Source organism: Eriocheir sinensis, chromosome 41 (genome assembly GCF_024679095.1).
Source record: "Eriocheir sinensis breed Jianghai 21 chromosome 41, ASM2467909v1, whole genome shotgun sequence".
In the NCBI taxonomy this organism is placed as follows: Eukaryota; Metazoa; Arthropoda; class Malacostraca; order Decapoda; family Varunidae; genus Eriocheir; species Eriocheir sinensis.
In genome coordinates, this window is record NC_066549.1 from 7,720,995 (window position 1) to 7,726,887 (window position 5,893).

Here is a 5,893-nt window from a genome sequence, read left to right on the forward strand (position 1 = left end):
CTCAATTTCTCTCGGTTCCGGTCTTCACTTTGCCATAGAGGCCGAGCGGAACTGGATTCGTGTGCGCAGGGGTGCCAGATCCTCCCGCTCAGCCTCTCACCTTTACCGATTTCCGACCCAAAAACTGCCTTCTCCACCCAGATAACTTGATTAATTTGTATATATCCTTAAAGTGGTTAATGACTGATGTGTTTTGGTAATACTTAAAGATCAGAAACTGGTTAATAAGAGGCTCTGAGAAGGACAATCTGGCAACGTTGCGTGTGTGTGTGTGTGTGTGTGTGTGTGTGTGTGTGTGTGTGTGTGTAGGGGTTTTGTAGAGATTATTAGACTCGTCATGAGCCTGCACACACACACACACACACACACACACCGGTTGGTCTATACAAGGCAGCTCCTGTAAGGCTAACTCCACCTTACCTTACTATCCATGTTAGATCGTTAAATGATTGGTTAGTTAATTAGTTAATAGGTAGTCAAACAGCTATATTGCCGTTAGGTAGGTAGGTAGTTCAATAGGTAGTCTGATAGTTAGTTAAGTATAGTTAGCAAGTTAGTTAGTTAGTTAATTTTACTAGGATATTCTGTATTTATTTATTTATTTATTTATTTTGTATTTTATTTTATTTTGGTGTTTTTCTTTTTCTTTTCTCTTTCCTTTTCTTTATTTTATTTTCTATTGATGTTTTTCTTTTTCTTTTCTTTCTTTTCTTTTTCTTTTCGTTTTCCTTTTATTTTATTTTGTTTTCTATTGGTGTTTTTCTTTTTCTTTTCTTTCTTTTTCTTTCTTTTACTTTTCCTTTGTGTTTTCTTGCTGTTGGTTTTCTTTTTTGATGTTATTTCTGGTGTTCTTTTCTTCCTATCATCCTTTTGTTGATGTTCGTTGGTCTGGGTGAGCCGCTTTCCTCCCAGAAGAGACCCACCCATAATTTTGGTGATGTTAGTCAGGGCCGAAAGGTGGATGATGTTTGTTATATTTTTCTTTCCTTGATGTTTTTTCTTTCTCTTTTTATTGCGGCTGTTTTTCTTTTTCGATGTTTCTTTGTTCTTTTTCTTCTTATTTCTTTTCTTTATGTTTTTATTCCTATCATCCTTTTGTTGATGTTCTTTGGTCTGAATGAGCCTCTTTCCTCCCAGAAGAGACCCACCCATAATTTTGGCGATGTTGATTGGGGCCGAAAGGTGGATGATGTTTCTTTGTATTTTTCTTTCCTTGATGTGTTTTCTTTATGTTCTTTTTTATGTTCATTTATTCATATCATCCTTTTGTTGATGTTCTTTGGTCTGGGTGAGCCGCTTTCTCCCCAGAAGAGACCCACCCATAATTTTGGTGATGTTACTTAGGGCCGAAAGGTGGATGATGTTTCTTTGTATTTTTCTTTTCTTGATGTTCTTTTATTGCTGTTACTTTTCTTTTCCGATGTTTTTTTTGTTCTTTTTTCTTTTCCATAGTTTCTAGATGTTCTTTTCTCTTTCATCCTTTTGTTGATGTTCTTTGGTCTGGGTGAGCCGCTTTCTCCCCAGAAGAGACTCACCCATAATTTTGTTGATGTTAGTCAGGGCCGAAAGGTGGATGATCAGTGTTTGCGTTTTCTTTTCTTGATGTTTCGTTTCTTTATTTTCCTTTTTCTGATGTTCTTCTTTATTTTCCTTTTCTTTGGTGTTCCCATCACGTGGATTGTCTACGACATCTAACGAGCACCACAAGCCCGGGTTTATTTTTCGGAGTTTGCTCTCCTAGGCAGATCGCCTACCACGGCTAACGAGCTCCACCTGCCCGGGTTTATTGTTCGGAGTTTGCTCTCCTAGGCAGATCGCCTACCACGGCTAACGAGCTCCACCTGCCCGGGTTTATTGTTCGGAGTTTGCTCTCCTAGGTGAATTGCCTACCACGGCTAACGAGCTCCACCTGCCCGGGTTTATTGCTCGGAGTTTGCTCTCCTAGGTGAATTGCCTACCACGGCTAACGAGCTCCACCTGCCCGGGTTTGTTTAGAGTTTGCTCTCCTAGGTGAATTGCCTACCACGGCTAACGAGCTCCACCTGCCCGGGTTTATTTTTCGGAGTTTGCTCTCCTAGGTGAATTGCCTACCACGGCTAACGAGCTCCACCTGCCCGGGTTTGTTTAGAGTTTGCTCTCCTAGGTGAATTGCCTCCCACGGCTAACGAGCTCCACCTGCCCGGGTTTATTGTTCGGAGTTTGCTCTCCTAGGTGAATTGCCTACCACGGCTAACGAGCTCCACCTGCCCGGGTTTGTATAGAGTTTGCTCTCCTAGGTGAATTGCCTACCACGGCTAACGAGCTCCACCTGCCCGGGTTTATTGTTCGGAGTTTGCTCTCCTAGGTGAATTGCCTACCACGGCTAACGAGCTCCACCTGCCCGGGTTTGTATAGAGTTTGCTCTCCTAGGTGAATTGCCTACCACGGCTAACGAGCTCCACCTGCCCGGGTTTATTGTTCGGAGTTTGCTCTCTAGGTGAATTGCCTACCATGGCTCACGAGCTCCTCCTGCACGGGTTTGTTGTTCGGAGTTTGCTCTCCTAGGTGAATTGCCTCCCACGGCTAACGAGCTCCACCTGCCCGGGTTTATTGTTCGGAGTTTGCTCTCCTAGGTGAATTGCCTACCACGGCTAACGAGCTCCACCTGCCCGGGTTTATTGTTCGGAGTTTGCTCTCCTAGGTGAATTGCCTACCACGGCTAACGAGCTCCACCTGCCCGGGTTTATTGTTCGGAGTTTGCTCTCCTAGGTGAATTGCCTACCACGGCTAACGAGCTCCACCTGCCCGGGTTTGTATAGAGTTTGCTCTCCTAGGTGAATTGCCTACCACGGCTAACGAGCTCCACCTGCCCGGGTTTATTGATAGGAGTTTGCTCTCCTAGGTGAATTGCCTACCACGGCTAACGAGCACCACCTGCCCGGGTTTGTTGTTCGGAGTTTGCTCTCCTAGGTGAATTGCCTCCCACGGCTAACGAGCTCCACCTGCCCGGGTTTGTTTAGAGTTTGCTCTCCTAGGTGAATTGCCTACCACGGCTAACGAGCTCCACCTGCCCGGGTTTGTATAGAGTTTGCTCTCCTAGGTGAATTGCCTACCACGGCTAACGAGCTCCACCTGCCCGGGTTTGTATAGAGTTTGCTCTCCTAGGTGAATTGCCTACCACGGCTAACGACCTCCACCTGCCCGGGTTTGTATAGAGTTTGCTCTCCTAGGTGAATTGCCTACCACGGCTAACGACCTCCACCTGCCCGGGTTTGTATAGAGTTTGCTCTCCTAGGTGAATTGCCTACCACGGCTAACGAGCTCCACCTGCCCGGGTTTGTATAGAGTTTGCTCTCCTAGGTGAATTGCCTACCACGGCTAACGAGCTCCACCTGCCCGGGTTTATTGTTCGGAGTTTGCTCTCCTAGGTGAATTGCCTACCACGGCTAACGACCTCCACCTGCCCGGGTTTGTATAGAGTTTGCTCTCCTAGGTGAATTGCCTACCACGGCTAACGAGCTCCACCTGCCCGGGTTTATTGTTCGGAGTTTGCTCTCCTAGGTGAATTGCCTACCACGGCTAACGACCTCCACCTGCCCGGGTTTGTATAGAGTTTGCTCTCCTAGGTGAATTGCCTACCACGGCTAACGACCTCCACCTGCCCGGGTTTGTATAGAGTTTGCTCTCCTAGGTGAATTGCCTACCATGGCTAACGAGCCCCACCTGCCCGGGTTTGTAGCCGGAAGATCTCCGGCACCTCCGTCGGGGCCCCGGGGGACGCCAAGGCGCCCTGCCTGGAGCCCTCCAGTCCTGCCATGCTCGCCAGGGAGACCTTGGGCTCGCTGGCGCTCCACACCCCCGCCGAGGCGAGGATGCAAGGAAACGCTTCTTAAAACTACCAGACTGGATTATAAAATTAATCATAAATACCGTGAAGGCGCCGGTCACCGCGTTTATCGGTTCAGGGATGGAAGACCGACGGGCCTCGGGGACGCGCACACGCATCCACAGGAATACTCGCCACGGCTTGCGCCGCAGCGTCCATTTCCCTTTTCTTTCTTACTTCCAATTTTTATTTTTTATTATATTTTCCTTGTCTGATTGATTGATTGATTAATTCTACTTGGTAAGAATTAGTTCACTAATTAACATCATTCAGGTACATTGCATCCACACACCTGCCGAGAGAAAACACCAGTGAGAGTGCTGACGCTGACGCGCTGACGCGCTCTCCTAGCTAAAGTTTCCTAACATTTGCATCGGGGCCCAATTCTCTTTAGTCGTCTGTCTCTTTATTTTTCTCTTCTTTTTTTCCTGGGGTCACATATCTTTTCCCCTCTCCAGTCTTTCATTATGTATATTCCCATACTATTTCTTTGTTCTTGTATTTTGTTCTTACGAGTAACTAATTATGCGATTTTTTTAATTATGTTCAGTGTTATATTATTTTATTTGGAGAGTCATGCTCTCTCTCTCTCTCTCTCTCTCTCTCTCTCTCTCTCTCTCTCTCTCTCTCTCTCTCTCTCTCTCTCTCTCTCTCTCTCTCTCTCTCTCTCTCTCTCTCTCTCTCTCTCTCAATCACGTCCCCGCTTAATCCTTCCCTCTAATTGGTTCTCCTTACCTGTGATGACGGACCAATGGCAGCCGTCCTCCCTCTCCTTCCTGCCTCCCCATTGGTCACTGCCCGGCGACAGGTGTTTGGGCACTTCCCGTCTCCCCCTCGCCCCCCCCATCTCCTCCGTGACCTCTGACCCCAGGTGGACACTGTGCGGGGGAGGGAAGGGGGGGGATGAAGGCGCCTTGGGCAGTTTAAGGGAAAAACATGTTGATTGTGTTTGAGGAGAGAGAGAGAGAGAGAGAGAGGCAACAGGTGGGAGGGAGGGAGGAAAAGGAAGGGAAGAGGGAGAGAGGATATATAACATCCACCTCAAGCACTTTCTTCTCCTCTTCCTCCTCCTCCTCCTCCTCCTCCTCCTCCTCCTCCTCCTCCTCACTCTTATCACTGTGGGGCGGTCGAGGAAAACAAGGCTCCGCTCACACACACACACACACACACACACACACACACACACACACACACACACACACACACACACAATCTCTCTCTCTCTCTCTCTCTCTCTCTCTCTCTCTCTCTCTCTCTCTCTCTCTCTCTCTCTCTCTCTCTCTCTCTCTCTCTCTCTCTCTCTCTCTCTCTCTCTCTCTCTCTCTCTCTCTCTCTCTCTCTCTCTCTGCGTGACCCTCTCCCTGACCTTCAAAAACCCTCCCAGACCTCTCCTTTCTGTGCCCCTCCCCCCTTCCCCCCCTCCCTGATCTTGTTTCCCCTCTCCCTCTCTTTCCCACCTCCTCTTCCTCTTCTCTCTCCTCTTTTCATCCTTTTCCTCTTCCCCCTTTTTTCCTCTCCTGTCTCCTCTCTCGCTCCCTTCCTCTTCATTCTCTTCTTGCTTCTCTTTTCATCTCTTTCCTCCCTCCACTTTCTGTTTTCTCCTCTCCCCTCTTTTCCTCCCTCTTCCCTCCCTTCCCCATCTTCAATCTTCTCTCCCTCCTCTTTGTAGTACCTTCCCTTTCCCCTCTCCCTTTCCTCTCCTCTCTCTTCTCCCTCCCTCCTGCTATGTTCTCCTCCTCTTCTTTCCCTTCCTCTCCCCTTCTTTATTTATTGTTTCTTTTTCTTTTCCCCTCTTCAGTCTTTCGTTATGTATGTTCGCAAATTATTTCTTTGTTCTTGTATTTTCTTTTCTAATTATGGAATTCTTTTAATTATGTTCAGTGTTATATTATTTTATCTGGAAGAGAGAGAGAGAGAGAGAGAGAGAGAGCATTGTTTCCTCCAGGCTATTCGTTCCTCGTGTCATTCACTCTCTCCTTTCCTTTCTCTTCCTCCCCGCTACTTCATTACATCTCTCTCTCTCTCTCT

At 47.4% G+C, this 5,893-nt stretch overlaps 2 long non-coding RNA genes across 16 annotated transcripts; one reads left to right on the forward strand and one right to left on the reverse strand.

Moving 5' to 3' along the window:
* Window positions 1-756: 756 nt before the first annotated feature.
* Window positions 757-3,770, reverse strand: LOC127009607 (uncharacterized). Of its 14 annotated transcripts, XR_007762103.1 has the most exons (6): window positions 3,567-3,706; window positions 3,434-3,498; window positions 3,171-3,365; window positions 2,577-2,774; window positions 2,176-2,376; window positions 757-1,909 (listed from the first exon to the last, which is right to left on the reverse strand). It is a non-coding gene; the product is annotated as an uncharacterized LOC127009607 (long non-coding RNA). The 14 variants fall into 14 exon arrangements; XR_007762108.1 differs by lacking the exon at window positions 3,434-3,498 and having other exon boundaries at window positions 3,632-3,770; XR_007762101.1 differs by having other exon boundaries at window positions 3,171-3,498; window positions 3,632-3,770.
* LOC127009608 (uncharacterized) lies at window positions 1,780-3,665 on the forward strand. Of its 2 annotated transcripts, none has more exons than XR_007762109.1 (7): window positions 1,780-1,877; window positions 2,079-2,211; window positions 2,277-2,409; window positions 2,545-2,813; window positions 2,950-3,014; window positions 3,210-3,472; window positions 3,541-3,665. It is a non-coding gene; the product is annotated as an uncharacterized LOC127009608 (long non-coding RNA). The 2 variants fall into 2 exon arrangements; XR_007762110.1 differs by having other exon boundaries at window positions 3,210-3,407; window positions 3,473-3,593.
* Window positions 3,771-5,893: the final 2,123 nt, after the last annotated feature.